Genomic DNA, 18,100 nt, shown 5'->3' with positions numbered 1-18,100 from the left:
AATCCTCAGATAAAGACTAAATTAGAGATCCTAAAACTCAAAAGAGAAATTAATAAAATTGAAAGTCAAAGAACTATTAATAATTAATAATAAGACTAGAAGCTAGTACTTTGAAAAAAAAAAACAAATAAAACAAAGTACTAGTCAGTCTAATTAAAAAAAGAAAAGAAAAAACCAAATTGACAGTATCCAAGATGAAAAGGGAGACCTCACCTCTAATGAAGAGAGAATTAAGGCAATCATTAAAAACTACTATGCCCAATTATATGGCAACAAATATGTCAATCTAGGTGATTTGGATGAATACTTACAAAAATATAAATTGCCTAGACTAAAAAGGAAGAAATAAATTACCTAAAGAACCCCATATCAGAAAAAGAAATTGAACAAGCCATCAAAGAACTCCCTAAGAAAAAATCCCCAGGTCCAAATGGATTCACAAATGAATTCTATTAAATATTCAAAGAACAACTAATCCCAATATTATACAAACTATTTGACAGAATAAGCCAAGAAGGAGTTCTACCAAATTCATTTTACGACACAAACATGGTACTGATCCCAAAACCAGGCAGGTCAAAAACAGAGAAAGAAAACTATAGACCAATCTCCCTAATGAATATAGATGCAAAAATCTTAAATAGGATACTAGCAAAAAGACTCCAGCAAGTCATCACAAGGGTTATCCACTATGACCAGGCAGGATTCATACCAGGAATGCAAGGATGGTTCAATATTAGGAAAACCATCCACATAATTGACCATATTAACAAGCAAACCGACAAAAATCACATGATTATCAATAGATGCAGAAAAAGCCTTTGATAAAATACAACACCCATTCCTATTGAAAACCCTAGAAAGTATAGGAATAGAAGGGCCTTTCCTAAAAATAATAAACAGTATATATCTAAAACCATCAGTAAACATCATCTGCAATGGGGATAAACGAGAAGCCTTCCCAATAAGATCAGGAGTAAAACAAGGATGCCCATTATCACCTCTAGTATTTAACATTGTACTAAAAACACTAGCAGTAGCAATTAGAGAAGAAAAAGAAATTGAAGGTATTAAAATTGGCAATGAGGAGACCAAGCTATCACTCTTTGTGGCTGATATGATGGTTTACTTAAAGAATCCTAGAGAATCAACCAAGAAGCTAGTCAAAATAATCAAGAACTTTAGCAAAGTTGCAGGATACAAAATAAACCTGCATAAGCCATCAGCATTTCTATATATCTCTAACCCCTTTCAGCAGCAAGAATTAGAAAGCAAAATACCATTTAAAATCACCCTAGACAATATAAAATACTTAGGAATCTATCTGCTGAGACAAACACAGAAACTATATGAACACAACTACAAAACATTCTCCACACAGTTAAAACTAGATCTAAACAATTGGAAAAACATTGATTGCTCATGGGTGGGACGAGCTAACATAATAAAAATGATAATCCTACCCAAATTAATTTACTTATTTAGTGCCATACCCTTTGAACTACCAAAAAACTTCTTTACTGAATTAGAAAAAAACATAACTAAGTTCATTTGGAAGAACAAAAGATAAGGATATCCAGGGAAATCAAGGAAAAAAAAAGCAAAGAAAGGAGGACTTGCAGTCCGAGATCTCAAACTATACTATAAAACAGTGGTCATCAAAACAATTTGGTACTGGCTAAGAGATAGAAAGGAGCATCAGTGGAATAGACTTGGGGTAAATGACCTTAGTAAGACAGTCTATGACAAACCCAAAGACCTCAGCTTTTGGGACAAAAATTCACTATTTGATAAAAACTGCTGGGAAAATTGGAAGACGGTGTGGGAGAGATTAGGTTTGGATCAACACCTCACACCCTATACCAAGATAAACTCAGAATGGGTGAATGACTTAAAACATAAAAAAGGAAACTATAAGTAAATTAGGCAAACACAGAATAGTATACATGTCAGACCTTTGTCATGGGAAAGATTTTAAAACCAAGCAAGACTTAGAAAGAGTCACAAAATGTAAAATAAATGATTTTGACTACATCAAATTAAGTTTTTGTACAAACAAAACCAATGTAACTAAACTCAGAAGGGAAGCAACAAATTGGAAAACAATCTTCATAACAAAAACCTCTGACAAAGGTTTAATTACTCAAATTTACAAAGAGCTAAATCAATTGTACAAAAAATCAAGCCATTCTCCAATTGATAAATGGGCAAGGGACATGAATAGGCAGTTTTCAGATAAAGAAATCAAAACTATTAATAAACACATGAAAAAGTGTTCTAAATCTCTTGTAATCAGAGAAATGCAAATCAAAACAACTCTGAGGTATCACCTCACACCTAAGAGATTGGCTAACATGACAGCAAAGGAAAGTAATGAATGCTGGAGGGGATGTGGCAAAGTAGGGACATTAATTCATTGCTGGTGGAGTTGTGAATTGATCCAGCCATTCTGGAGGGCAATTTGAAACTATGCCCAAAGATCGATAAAGAACTGTCTGCCCTTTGATCCAGCTATAGCACTGCTGGGTTTGTACCCCAAAGAGATAAGGAAAAAGACTTGTACAAGAATATTCATAGCTGCGCTCTTTGTGGTGGCCAAAAATTGGAAAATGAGGGGATGCCCTTCAATTGGGGAATGGCTGAACAAATTGTGGTATATGTTGGTGATGGAATACTATTGTGCTCAAAGGAATAATAAAGTGGAGGAATTCCATGGAGATTGGAACAACCTCCAGGAAGTGATGCAGAGAGAAAGGAGCAGAACCAGGAAAACACACAGAGACTGATACACTGTGGTACAATTGAACGTAATGGACTTCTCCATTAATGTCAATGCAATGTCCCTGAACAATCTGCAGGGATCTAGGAGAAAAAACACTATCCACAAGCAGAGGACAAACTGTGGGAGTAAAAACACCGAGGAAAGGCAACTGCTTGACTACAGGGGTCGAGGGGATATGATTGAGGAGAGACTCTAAATGAACACCCTAATGCAAATACCAACAACATGAAAATGGGTTCAGATCAAGGACACTGTGATACCCAGTGGAATCGCGCTTCGGCTATGGGAGGGGTGGTGGGAGGGGGGAGGAAAAGAAAATGATCTTTGTTTCCAATGAATAATGTTTGAAAATGACCAAATAAAATAATGTTTAAAAGTAAAAAAAATGAAAAATGAAAATAAAATTAAAAATGTAAAAAAAAAGTGATTGACCCTATTTGATGGAAAGTAAATAAAGTTTTTAAAATATTCATTTATATCTGAGCTGTGGTGAATGGAAGTGAGGCAGATTAGATTCTTTGTATCAGCTATTAATAGTCCCTGGTTCACCTTAGTGTGGCAAAAGTGGCCATCAGTCAAGTGACAAGCTTACTTTATAAGCACTACATTAGGGGCTGGGGAAACAAGTGCAAAGAATGAAACAATGCACTACTCTCCACCAGCTTACATTCTAATGGAGGAGATAAGAAGTATAGATATAAATATATGCATAAATATAAAGTGGCAATACAAATATATACAAAGGAGTTAAATACAAGATATTTGGGGAAGTTACTAGCAGTTGGAATCAGGGCATGGGCATGGTTCATGAAAAAGATGGTGTTTAAGGGGTTTCATAAAGGAAGACAGAGAATCTCTGAGGTGGAAGTAAGGATGGAGCACATTTCAAGCAAAGAGATATAGGATTGTGTGTGAGAAATAAGGATTATGCCATTTTAGCTAAAATGCAGAGTTTAGGAAGGGTAAGATAGGCTGGGGCCGGAATATTTTCATTGAAGACTGCGAACTTGGTTTTTAAATATTTGCATTTTATAACTGATTTCTTTTGTAATGTCAGTGTTTTATTATATGCATTTAAAAAACATGTCTGATGAGGAATCCAGAAATTTCATCAAGTTGCCAAAGGGGGTACAAGACACAAGAAAAATTTGAGAGGAGACACATAGATCTGTGCTTATGGAAAATTTGGTAGTAGGGGTACAGAATGTGATGAAGTGGAGAAACTTTTGGAAGCTATTGGAATAATCAAGGTAAAAAAGGCCTTAATTAAAGTGGCAGCTGTGTGAATGAAGAGAAAGGGCAGAAACAGCAAGATCTGGCAAATGGCTGGATACTTGGAGTAAGGGATAGTGAGAAGTTCGAGCTAATGCTAAAGTTAGAAACTTAAGACACTGGAGGGATGGTGGTGCCTTCAACCAAAGTAGGAAGGTGGAGGAAGAAAGTTAGGAGAAAAGATAGAGTTCAATTTTGAAGATGTGGAGTTTAGAATGTCTCCTAGGCATTTAATCTGAAGTGGCAAATAGTCAAATGGTGATGTGGGCTGAAGTTCAAGGGAAAGACTTAGTAGTAGTCTCTCGGTAACTGAGGATGACGATTGTCTTTGTGCGCTTTCATCTGTGATGTAGATGAGTGTGCACTAAAACACTTGTGCGTGAAGGAGATTTAAGTGGAAAAGTCGATGCACAGAGACAGTCCCACTCTCTTGGCGTTGGAAGCCTGGGTCCAGTGGCACGAAAAGTCGTTGCATCTGGAGACTTCCTCAGCTGTATATGGTTATACAGAGCTACAACTCATTCTCATAGATATAAGTTAAGCTCATGGGAGCTGAAGAACCTTACTGAAAAAGTATAGAGGGGGGAAGAAAAGAAGGCTTAGGCTAGAATGCTGAAGGATACTCAGGAGTCACAGGGTATAATAATGTAAAAATTAATACTGAATTTGTATCTTATAATTGACTTTATTTTGTAACCACATTCTACATAACAAACCCAAGGCTCTTTGTCTCTGAGTATAGAAGCACTAGTTCAAAAATTCAGCTTCTCTCAAAGTTAGATGCAAAAAGTTTAAGCTTTTCTGTAATCACTGGTAAAGAAAAACTCTGTTCTTAGAGGTTTAATACTCTCATAAAACATTCTAATTTTCTAGGAATTGTAATCTCAGGATCACCTGCAAGGTTTGTGTGATATCTTTGAGAATCGAACTAATTAACCTTGTTCCATCTTTAGCCTCATCCTTGTCAATTAAAAAGGTAGTCTTATTTAATACCTAAGTGCCAGTGAATCTACATCACTGGGTCCCTATCAATAACCTTGAGGTGTAGCTGAATTCCTTAGGAACAGAGAGAAGCAGTCTTCATCCCATGTGTATTATGTCTTCTTTCTTTAATGTAACCAATCATGATTCCTTAACCTCATGGCATTACCAGTTCCATAACCAATGGAATTTCTGTTCTGGCCTTTGTTTGACACTTCTAAAAACGAATTACATCTTCAATCCTGGGTCTTTGGCTGGAAACTGAGGCAAGCCATTGACCTATTTTTTATTGGTTGATAGTGCCCCTGCTAATAAACCATAATATTGCTCAGAAAAATGTCTCAGTTTATATCCTTTTGTTAAATTTCACTTGCATCGATACTGATAATGAGCCAGCAAAGGAGACTGAGAAGGAATAGGGGAATAAGCAGGAGACAGAAGTGTCATGAAGTCAGAGAAGATAGTATACAGGAATATGGTCACCAGTGTCAAACATTAGCAAAAAGACTAAAAAGAATGAGGTCTAAAAAAAAGAACTATTTAGAAACCATTAAAAATTTCAGAGAAAAGTTTCAATTGAGTGAAAATATTCTTTTTGGTGAACAAAATATTCTTAATACTTAAAAAAAAACAAGTTTGTTTTTATTTGGAGAGGAAGAGCAGAGAAAGATGATATGAATTCCTTTAATAAACAATCAAACATTATCATCTGCCTCATCTCTTTCCATTCCTTGTTTATGCTATCAATTCTATTCTTAGGCCATCAATTTCTATCAAAACTTCTCTAGTTTACACTGGATCTAGTTTATCAGATCTATGAGGAACCAGATCACATCTACTTAACCCAAAGCAAACTTTATTGTGCCCAAACAGTGCTCAAAAATTTCGGTATGGAGGACAGACTAGATCGGCAATGTCTATGATTTTGGGAATTTCTGGATGAGAAAACTCCCCCTATCACTGTGAATGGTATGGCATCATTTCTACAATTTAGTCTAAGAAAGCTGCCTGAAGGACTGCCAGTATTGCTGATCCAAAATATTATATAATCTCAAATATTGACAGAAATAAAGGAAACAATGAACAATGAGGGGAATATTCTTTGTTCACAAAACAGATTTAGGAGTTGGAATGAACCCTAAAGGATGAATACAACCCACATACAACCAAATAAAATCCACAAAAGCAATAACAAACCCTTCTCTACAATATATCTGACAAGATGTATAAAGATTTTTAATAAATGGTATCCACTACCTCCTGAGCAGCCTATCCCACTTTGGAGGATTTAATTCTTAAGAAGCCTATTCTTCTGTCAACCTAAATCTGCCACTGTCACTTTTATCCACTGCTCCTAGTTTTGTCCTCTAGGACTGAGCAGAACAAGTCTCTTCATAGCTTAGCTTCATAAATACTTGAAGATGGCTATCATAACTCCAAGTTTTTACTTCTCCAGGTTAACTGTGCTAGTTCCTTTAATGGAGTCCCATAGGATAGCAACCTGAGGCCTTTCACCGTCCTCATTACCCTCTTCTGAAAACTTGATAGCTTACCAATGTTTTCCCTAAAATGTGGCCAGACTAAGACATAGTAAAATAAGGTTATCACACCTTCCTAAATCTTGAACACCAAATTTTTTGACTGCCAAATCACATTGTTGATTTATATTTGGCTTGCAATGTACTAAAATTTCCAGATCTAATTTTTTGATACCTATCCAATTTCAACTTAATAAGTCAGGCCCAACATTCTAGCCTGTAAAAAATCTTTTTGGATCCTGATTGTTATTCAGCAAGTTAGTTATCCCTCCCAGCTCTGGGATATTTGCATATTTAGTGGTAAACATGCCTTCTATGCCTTCATTCAAGTCATCACTAAAAATGTAAAAACACAGGACCCTGGGAGTGGTTAAAGTTGACTGGCCCTAGGTGTAACAAGTCAAGAGCAGAGTTGAGATTCAAGCACAGGTCCTCAGATTCCAAAGCCACTGCTTTAAAAGTAAATCATTAATAAATATGCTTTGGGTCCAGTCATTGAACCACTTCTGACTTTTTCTCAATTGTACTATCAGCTAGCCCAAATCTCTCTCTTTTCCATAAGAGGTGCTTTATCAAATATTTTGCTAAAATACAGATAAGTGATATATCCAAAGCATTCATCTGAGTTACTCATCTAATAACCCTGCAAAAAGGAAATGGAAGCTCATCTGGTATGACCTGTTCTGAATGAACCTATGTAACCTCCCTGTGATCACAGCTTCTTCTGCTGCATGTTTCATCATCATACTTTAAATACATTTTGGAATTTTGCCAGGTATCAAAGACAAGCTCATTAGCCTACAGTTTTAAGACGTTTTACTTTCTTCTTAAAAAACAGAGATGTTTTCCCTCTGCAATTCTGGGGTACCTCTACTATGATCCATGATGCTTTCAAGATCACTGACAATGACTTAGCAATCATATATATGCCAGTACCTTAGGATGTAATTCATCTGGACCTAGTTACAGGAAGTAACTGAGAGCAACTACTATCTCCCTAACTTATCTTGAGTTTTAAATCCCCCTTATCCATATTTGTTCTATCCTTTCCAGTCCAAAGATCATTTTCTCTGGCAAAGAAAAGTAAAAGAAAAGTTATGTAATTCTTCCTTTTGTCAGTCACTTTAAAGAGGATAAACTTTCAAATATATAAAGCAACAATTATCAAATAGATAATAAAACCAAATGTAAACAAAGTGTGCTTGGTGTTTGATAAAAGTACAGATATTAAGCATTAGCAAAAAGAATCACTGTTCAAAATACTGAGAAAATGGATACAAATATAGTGAAAAACAAACAGATTCTTATACTATATAACAGCATATGCCAGTCAGAATAATGAAGTAAATATACATTAAAATGAACCATAAAAATTTATCTTGACTGTGGAAGTGGAATAATATTTCTTGAACAAATGGAATAAATTGGAGCAGCTAGGTAGCACAGTTGATAGAAAGCCAGGTTTGGAGTTGGAGGAACCTGAGTTCAAATTTGGCCTCAGACATTTCCTAGCTGCATAATCATAGACAAGTCACTTAAACTATTTGCCTAGCTCTTGCCTTTCTGTCTTAAGAGTTGTTACCGAGACAGAAAGTAAAAGTTTTTAAAAATTGAAATAAATTACTAGAGACAAAGTAGATTTGCTTATTTAAAAACTTTAATTATGTACAATGAAAACCATAGGCAAATTAGATAAGTAATACATTAATTTTTCCCAACTTTGCAGCAAAAATGTCAGATAAAATTCTGGCATATAGAATTTATAATAATGTGATATATGTATAACTGGTATAGTAGCTAATCTCCAATGAATCATCTAGTCAAAGGTTATGAATAGACAATAAAAAAGGAAACATAAATCATAAGGAATCACTAAAAACAGTTCAAACTCAGTAATAATCAGAAATAACCTTCAATAACAATAAAAAATGAAAAGTGGACAAAATCTGGGGTTCATCAGACTGCCATGGGAAAAAAGAAAACAATGTTTACAGGTTATGGGGAAATAGGTAGCCTTACAACTCCTGGTGAGTGGTATGGAAAATTGATGCAATTTTTTTAAAGGAGCAACCAAGAAACAAATAACAAAAATTACAAAACTGTGAATAATCCTACCATGAGAGATATACTCCAAGGATGTCATTTTTAAAAAGAAAGAAGGGGCCATCTGTAAAACCGTTATTTGTCACAAAAACTGACAAAAATGAGCTTAGGTACACCTGAATGGAATGGACTACCATATAACAATGCCATTAAAATTAAAATTATCAAGAATATATAGGGGGCAGCTGGGTAGCTCAGTGGATTGAGAGCCAGCCCTAGAGACGGGACGTCCTAGGTTCAAATATAACCTCAGACACTTCCCAGCTGTGTGACCCTGGGCAAGTCACTTGACCCCCATTGCCTAGCCCTTACCACTCTTCTGCCTTGGAGCCAATACACAGTATTGACTCCAAGATGGAAAGTAAGGGTTTTATTAAAAAAAAAAAGAATATAAAGAAATATGGAAAAATATATAAGCCACAATACAAATCAAAGAAAAAAGAACTAGAAATATATTCACTAACTTATGTATTTATAGTTTTGTGACTGGATAATCAAAAATAATTTTAAAACAACACATAGAGGTCACTGACATGTGGTTATTTGTGATAAAGTATATATTACTCTCAAATATCAGTTGGAATAGGTTCAACTTTTTAAAGTCTATTTAAAAAGTAAAACAAACATGTGAAAAAGAACTAAGTAGAATAAAATAAATGGCTAAGGATGGGGAAAGTCCCCATTCGGTGCCTAATTTACATCTGTAAATAAACATGCACTTTAGTAGAGAGCTGATAAGAAAGGGCTAGTAGTTAAAGGCCAGGAGGCACATAAAACTGAATTAAAGGGTTTCCATTTCAAGAGATGCCATCTGTCTCAACAAAGGAAAATGTAAAAGTAGATCTTTAAAGTTAAGGGTAAAACCTTTCTCTCCAATGTTTTATATCCTTATGGATTGGAGAAAGGACAAAATCTAGGTGTTTCCAGAGCAAAAATCCTCCCATGGGGTGAGATCCTACTTACAGTCAGACTCACATAAAATACAATAATAGACTTTGGGACCTGGTAAGCAGAATCATGGGACTTCCTTACAAAACACTGCCTTGCATGGGGTAAATGGGGTACATCAGCTGAGTCAGCACAATTATTTAAACCTTTAGTTGAAAATGAAAATGTTTAAGAACGAAACACAAATCAAGTAGTTTCATCTTAAAAACTGACCTGTGGGGAAACTACACAGCAAGAAGGCCAACGACAGTTCAACTTTCTTAATAAATAACTATCTTAATTTAAAATTTTGTTACTTGAAAATTGCATAGAATGTAATAATGACATGCAACATTATTTGTCCCGACCCAAACTCAATAAAGTTCAAAGGCTTGCTTCTCTAACAATCCTTTATTTATCTCTTTATAGCATTATTTGGTAATGTAAAACAAAAAAGTTTACACAAATAAAAAAGTTCAGAGTTCTTTTCCACAAATTAAAATAAAAAAGATAAAATTGCCTTAGTCTTTAAGAAAGTTCTTAAGCCCAATTTCATTTGTACATCCCAGTATACTAGACTGGCTATAAATTTCTTCCTTCTGTCCCAAGCAGCCAAAAATGTACTTAATCCAATCTTATCATCTTGAGTCATTTCTCTTGGATCATAGGATCAGAGACTTAGAGCCGAAAGGGACTTGCCTGGGATCCTACAGCAGAGGGAGATTTTTAGTTCTGCTTTTAATGCTATTAAATTACTAATTTCACCAAAAGATATATTAAACCTGGAAGATAATCATATAAATACCTCATACACCTCTGTTTTGACATAGAGAAAGATTATTACCTTTTTTTTAAACCTTTACCTTCTATCTTAGAATCAATATCAGTTCCAAGGCAGAAGAGAGTAAGGGGTTGGCAATTGGGGTTTAGTGATTTGCCCCACATCACCCATCTCTAGGCCTAGCTCTCAATCACTGAACCATCTGAACTTGCCTTATTCCATTGCCTTTTCACATACAAAAGTTAGCCTGCCAGAAAACCAAGCTTAAGAGCAAAGAGGGTAGATTTTTGATTTTAGAATTCTTTCTGGAAAAAAGCAGATATTCTAACTAAGGCTGGACTTTCCTCCAACTATTAATGTTCTTCGAATCAAAACTTCCAGTTTTCACTAATTTTCACTTAGGTTATATCATTCCAGCACTCACTCCATAGCTGAGGTCCAGAAAAGTTTAGGGACTTGTCCAAAGTTACACAGAGTTAGTATTGCAGAGCAAGAACTAGAACCCAAGTCTTCAGATTTCAAGCTCAGTCTTATTTTCCAACTAAATGATGCTATCACATTAAATGTGTTCTCAGAAAACATGCCCAAGCAATTCTAGGTAGCTATTGAGAAAAAGTATCTGCATAGGAAATGCATTACATACTTGCCACAACATGCAAGTAACAGAGGAATAAAATTAGGATTAATGAGACCAAAGTATTTTATGCCAAAAAAGCAATTATGTATTCCTTGTACAAAAATCTGTTTTTGTATACAAAAAGATTTTTACTTATTATATATAAGCATTAATTAAACCTCCTAGAAATTGAACTTTGAAATTGAAAAACAAGTTCAGGGTGCATCTCTGATTTCACAATACTAGAAAAAGCAGAACAAGATACAAATTTTCAAGTTTCCTGTTAGTACAGAAAGTCAGCATAGTGAGTCCCCAACAATAAAAAACTATGTAAGCCACAGGAACTGATGTCACTCTCTTTTCCTCCATATTCTCCCTCCCTACCCCATCATACACAGCTTCTGATGAAAACAAATGGGGAAGGGAGCAGGGAAGAAAAGACTGGTAAAGAACTTACTGTCATACTCCAATAGCATTACATTTATAATGTAAGTTCTATGTGTTGTAGATATGGGTCACTGGGTTCAGAGCAAGTGCGCCTCCTTCGGTTTTAATATCTATGTTCTTTAAAATTGTACAAAAAGCCTATACTATGCAGATGCATAAAGAAGGATATATACTTTTCTCAACATGGGGGACTCGAATAAGTGTGGAAATGACTTAGTTATTAAGTCCTAAGGAATAGGATAAGATACACAGAGGATAAATGACTTACCCAGGGTCACATAGGCCATGTCAGAGTCCAGATTTTAACTCTTCCTGGTTCCCAGACTAGCATTCTATCAACTATACCAGGATGCCTCTATCATACTATGAATAATACTACAAGGAGTAAGACTGAAATATAAGCTCAGACTCAATGAAGCAAAATAAAACATTCAAAATCTTAAAAACAACCTCCTGGAAGAATGAACTGGGTTAAAGGAATTGTTCTCTAAAATATGAATGGCTTTCTGCCAAGTCAGGGGCTTCAAAATTTCCTAAGCACAATTTATTTCTACCTAATCTTAAATGCAAGAGGTAAAGCCTCATCTGGAAAATGGTTAGGCATGAAATAAGAGTCTTTCCTTTAGAGGCAGCTAGGTGGAGCGGTGAACACAGTATCAGGACTGGAATTGGAAGACCTGTTGGTCAAAGAAGATCATAGAAACCCTGAGTGATCCTGGGCAAGTCACTTAACTTCCGTTAGTCTCAGTTTTCTCAACTGTAAAATGAGGATTATAACAACAACACCTACCTCCCAGTGAGTCCCCAACAATAAAAAACTATGTAAGCCACAGGAACTGATGTCACTCTCTTTTCCTCCATATTCTCTCTCCCTACCCCATCATTGCTGTGAGGATCAAATGAGATAATGTTTGTAGAAACTGCTGAGCACATTAGAGGCAGCTATATAGTTCAGGAGATAAGAGTGCTAGGCCTAGAGTCAGGATGACCTGGGATCTAAATCCAAACTGGGATCTAAATCCAGCCTCAGACACTCAGGAGCTAGGTGACCTTGGGCAAATCATTTAACCTGCTTGCCTCAATCCACTGGAGAAGAAAATGGCAAATTACTTTTTTTCCTTGCCAAGAAAATCCAACTGCCAGTGTTAGCATGCACAGTCACAGAGTCAGGCACCACTGAACAACAACAATGACTACAGTGTCTGGCACACAGTAGGCAATCAATGCTTGTTTCCTCCAATTATTCTTTTGGTTATTTGTAATTTTGATTCTTCAGTGATCATGGTGCTCCATGACTCACAAACATAAGCAGAGAAAATCTATACTAAAATGGGCTTCTGCGCAATGAACTTTTCAGTTTTCTGTCTACAGTCCATGTCCAAGAGAGATGCATGTTTGCGTTTATATATATATATATATATATATATATATATATATATATATATATATATATATATATATATATAACAAAGAAAATATTAGGTTCTCAACAAGGTTATCCATCCAGTTGCATATCACTGTCTAGATATCACCCCATACTTTTAAATTCACTTTCTTTTTATCACTTTGAATGTGTGGAGATGTAAAGTTCCTAACAACTTAAGAGTGTACTGGGGCTGAATGCAATTAATGCACTTAAGAAGGAGGCTGATGGTGGGCATAGTAGATGGAAAATATATTATCAATGATGACATGCTAGCAAGAAGGGGGAATACGTATGACCAGAAAAGGAACAATGGTAACCTCAGAGAGTACAAGAATCACAGGGAGAAAGCTAGCACATCGATTGGATGCTCTATAAAAGATTTATGAAAAGCCACAGGCAAGAAAATGAAAAGGAAAGAAAGAAAATGAAAAGAAAATGTACAAATCATCTGCAGGGATATAGATGGCTAGGAGAGAGGATCCCAAGGAAATCTCATCAATGAACCAAATAACAGCAAATGATGTAGGGGTCAGTTTGAAATAAGGAATCCTTGAAAGCATCCTCCTCGTGCACTATAAAATCGTCCATATGAGCTACAGCAAGGACAGTGACAAACTCCAACCCAACAAAACTCCACAAAAGGCCACTTTTAAAAGATACTTTTTAAGAAGGACACTTTAAAAAGAAGCCAAAAGGATTAGCAGGCTAAAGCTAAAGGCAGCCCCCAACTTTGTGTAAACCCTGGGCAAGGGGGCAGAGGAAGCTCAAAATTAAAGTAGCATCTATCTCTAAATCTCATTAAAGCATCCAATGGCTATATCTAGGGGGAAGGAGAGTCCATGAACTTGGATATTGAGGGTGGGTCTCTACAACTTTATTTCAATAAAATTAGTTTCCTTTGGTGTTTTATGTATTTTATTTTCTGCATTTAAAAATATTCTGAGAAGGGATCCAGAGTCCTCACAATTATGCCAAAGAAGTCCACGACACACAAAAAAAGAGGTTAAGAACCCTTGTTGCCAAGACCATTAATCAGCCTCCAAAAAGGATGTTTTGTGTTGGAGGGGTTTCCCATGACCCCCAGAAAAGCCGCAAGGTCCAGTCCCTGAAATTCAAGCTGTAGACGAGTTTTTTTTTTAATCTATCCAGCACCACCCAAAACTGCTGTCTGGGGAAATCTGAAACTGCCGGCAGCAGAAACCAGAGGAGGGGAGGGAGTGGGAGGTGGGACAGGGGAAGGAAGTCGCAGGGAGGATTTAAGGAGGAAGGAGAGGGTAGATTCGTGCTCCCCAAAAGAGAGTGGGTTCCCGGAGAAAAAGGAGGACGGAGGATAGGGATCCTTCCCCCATCATGGGACCCAGGAGGGAGGAAGGAAGAGCTGGAAACGAGCTGGAGGTGGAACAAGGGTGGGGAAGAAGGGGAGCGTGCAGCCCGGGGATGCAGCGGGGGTGCAAGGGGAGTTTGGAAAGCGAGGAGAGAAGTTAGAAGTTCGAAGCCTGGTACCCCAAGTTTGGGAGAAAGGGACGGAACTTGGGAAAGTAGAAAGGGCCAGGACACCAACTTTGGTCGGCGGGCATCAAGAAGACGACCCAGCAAAGGCCGATGGTAGCAGCTAGAGATCCGCGGCTGTACCCGATACCGTTCGGCCGATTTTCGCGGCTCCTTCCTTAGCCTGGACGGCTTCTCCCGATACATACCCCTCCCTGGAGTCGAAGTTAGACTCCTTCCCACTCCCACCGCCAACCGCTGCACTTACCCGGGATCCGAGCGGCGGAGGACTCGGCGGGAGGGGCGGGAGGGGCGGGAGCGGCGCGGCACAGCCAGGCCGGGCCCCCGCCCCCGCCTACCGGCCCCTGGGGCGGCGCCTCTCATTGGTCGTTTTGCCACGGAATCGCGACCTCCTCTACCAATCAGCATCGCTCAGCGCCATTTGGAAACTTTTAATCTCACTCCCTCTTTCCCCCCCCCTTCCCGGCCCTCCTCTGTTTTCCCCTCCCTTTCCCTCCCCTCCAATGCCCTCCTCCTCAGCTTTCCCCTCCCTTCCAAGGCCTTCGGGAGGCTTGGGGGGGAGGAGAGACCCGGGGGAAGGTTCCGAGGAGTGGAATGTGGTAATCTTGTCCTAGGACCCCTGGGCCTGCTCTGCCTCACCTGCTGTTGAAATTGAACTCTGCAACCTTGTCCTCCTGAACCTCATGTTTAACTTCCCCTTGTGTCTGGAATGGACAAGGTCCTGGGCATGGACAGCATGCGCTGCCCACTTCTGACACCCACCCTCCCGGACTTTATGCACCAACCACCAAACCCCCCCCAATCCAAGCAAAGGTAGAGAAGAACTGGTGTTAATGGGTGCTTTGTTCATTTGGGGATCTCTCCATTGTTATGCACTGCCCCCGGATTTTGCACGGAAGACAAAACTAGTCTTCCGCTTCTTCTCCACCCTACTCCTCTTTGGGCAAATCTATACTCCTCTCTAGCGTACCTGGCCGGTTGCTTTTCTCTTAACCTTGCGGCAGTCACTCGAAACTTTCGGAGGTGCTCAATAGGGTGAAATGGTTTATAACTGAGAAACTAGAGACCTGTAATCCTAAATCAAGCTTTCCTATTAATTAGCTTCAGAATATTAAATGCCTCTTAATTTTCTGGATCGCGAGTCCCTCAGTAGAAGGAAGACAATAGAAGGAAGGACCTTTTTTTGGTTCGAACCGGTGATTTCATCTGGGTTGTGAATCCCAGCTTAGAATCTCCCCACAATTAGGCAACTCGCCAGTTATTTAATCTCAGAGATCTACCTGGAGAGTTGAGAGATTATGGGATTTACCCTAGGTCATAGAGAATCTGTTAGAGGAAAGATTTGAACTAGGCGTTATCAACTGCACAACTAGCCCTCTAGCCACTTACACCATGATTTCTTTTTTAAAGATGATCTTTAAAAAAATTTTTTTTTAAAACCTTACCTTCCATCTTGGAGTCAATACTGTCTATTGGTTCCAAGGCAGAAGAGTGGTAAGGGCTAGGCAATGGGGGTTAAGTGACTTGCCCAGGGTCACACAGCTGGGAAGTGTCTGGGGCCAGATTTGAATCTAGACCCTCCTGTCTCTAGGCCTGGCTCTCAATCCATTGAGCCACCCAGCTGTCCCCTTAAAAATGATCTTTAAAATAATTGTATATATTTCAGACTACTACCCCTGATGTTCTGCACGCTAGCCAAATTAGATTAACTCCTTGTCCATCTAAGTAGGTTCTGTGCATTCTTTCTTACCAGTGCCTTTTTGGGATACCTGGAATGCAATTTTCTCCCATCTTCACATCATGCCTTCTAAGCTATCATTTTCCAAAACCCTGTTCAAAGTCCATCTTCTATATAAACTTTTCCCTGATAGTTACAGTTGTAGTGATTTCTTCATCCTCTAATCTCCTGGCACTTTATACTCTTCTTTTGCACTTAAATTCTGTTTTATATTATTTATATAGCTACCATCCTGTACAGTGGAGTTTTACTTATCTTAGATTCTCCTAACCTCTACTACAAACCTTATTAATGTCTGTTTAATGAATGAATATAATAATAGAAGAGAGAAAATCCTTAACCGTAGTCATTTTATAAACCTCTAAGCAATTAAAATAATACTTAAAGAACTTTAAAAAAGTTTATTCTTATCTAATGCATTTTTTCAGTATCTTTCTTATATCTTTGGGCCTCTCAGTTGAAAGCTCTTTGTTTCTTTTCAATGGGCTTCAGATCATGATTTATTAATTCAATATACTAACACCAACATGGAAAGAAGAGAAGGTTGCTATAGAAAAAACTCCTTCACTACTAGTTTGGTAAATTCAGCTATCATAGTATTGGAACAGAAGGTACATTATGTATCTACAATGATCTAATTAATTCAGACTTCATTAATTTGTAATTTCTTATAAAATTTTACAAGAGGTTAACTGAAATCTAACTTTGTTTTGTGGTAAAGGAATTTACTTCCTAAATGAACAGGGTAAACAAATTATAATGGCATATTTAGTCTATTCATTCATCCTTCAGACATTAATTGAAAGTCCTTTGTGTAATATCAATCAACAAGCATTTATTAAGCAGCAACCACTTGCCAGGAACTTTTGAGGCACTGAAAGAGATGCAAAGTTACATAGGTCTCTCCCTGAAAGGAATTTATCATTGTAAAGGAGATAAGATTTAAGAATAAGAAAAACAATATTCATGCACTCAAAAGTAAATATTATTCTTTTCCACTCATGAAAGGAAATCTCTAAGAAGTGCTGAATTAGTTCTAGTAGGAGTCACCGTTTCAACTTTCAGCTTAACAAACATTTAATAAGCTTCTGTAATATGCAAAATGCTATGCTAGATGCTTTGAGAATACTAAGATGAATAATACAAGGAGCTTACAATATAGTAGGGAGAGATAAAACATAAATACCAATATAATTCAAATGATAACAGTATATAGGAGAAGTAGAAACAAAGAATAAATCAGAGTTTAAAAAGAGAGAAATATCACTTTTGATGTGAGAGATCAAAGGTTTCCTGAAGGAGATGACCTTTGAACTTGATTTTCTCCAGAATGGTCATCTTGTGGAGGAGGGGAAGGTGTTCTGGGAGTAAATGTATTTCTTAAGCATAGTTTTAATGTCAATTTCCAAGCCATAATCAAGACATGCAATCAAACCTGTTAAAAATGTAATTTTTTTTTCAAAGAAAGTCTAGGAGGCAAGTAGGTGGTTCAGTGCAGAATAAGGTTGTATAAGTGGAGAAAAGTGAGATATTTATGAGAAACTTTAAAAAATAGAAAGAAGTCTTGGCAACAGATTCTATATGTGGGGTGAATGACAGTGGCAAATTGAGGATGACACCAAGAATGTGATTTTGAGTTACTGGAAAATTAGTAATGCCTTTGACAGTAATATGAAGTTTGGAAGAGGAAAAAGAGAATAAGTTCTATTTTGTTTGAATGGGAATGCTGGCTCTCCATCCCCCCCCCCCCTTCCCCCCCATTATAGCACCAAGTTCCAAACCTGGGCATAGGCCAACTTTGAGATCCCAGGGACCTGGCAATACCAACAACAAAGCACCCCAAACCCAGACCAGCTCCTTAAAGTCCCAGGCCCTGGTACCACCCCATAGTGAAGCCTAAAAGTCCATAGCCCTTGGCCTTTTCATGTCTGCCCTATAGTGAAGACCAAGCCCCGGAGCAAAATAGCTCACAGTGCTAAA

The 18,100-nt window shown here is 37.6% G+C and overlaps 1 protein-coding gene across 2 annotated transcripts in view; it reads right to left on the bottom strand.

Annotated features, from left to right (window-relative positions):
* NDE1 (nudE neurodevelopment protein 1) overlaps positions 1 to 14,727 on the bottom strand; it is a 34,698-nt gene extending 19,971 nt beyond the window's left edge. Inside the window, exon 1 of one of the 2 annotated variants that reach the window (XM_007498608.2) lies at positions 14,630 to 14,727. The gene's annotated coding sequence lies outside the window, so the exon portion shown is untranslated. Of the gene's footprint in view, positions 1 to 14,434; positions 14,586 to 14,629 lie in introns of those variants that run through there. The other variant, XM_001374858.4, reaches the window with a different exon arrangement.
* Positions 14,728 to 18,100: the final 3,373 nt, after the last annotated feature.

This window comes from Monodelphis domestica, chromosome 7, assembly GCF_027887165.1.
Source record: "Monodelphis domestica isolate mMonDom1 chromosome 7, mMonDom1.pri, whole genome shotgun sequence".
Classification (NCBI taxonomy): Eukaryota; Metazoa; Chordata; class Mammalia; order Didelphimorphia; family Didelphidae; genus Monodelphis; species Monodelphis domestica.
This window is presented reverse-complemented; position numbering and strand designations above follow the sequence as displayed.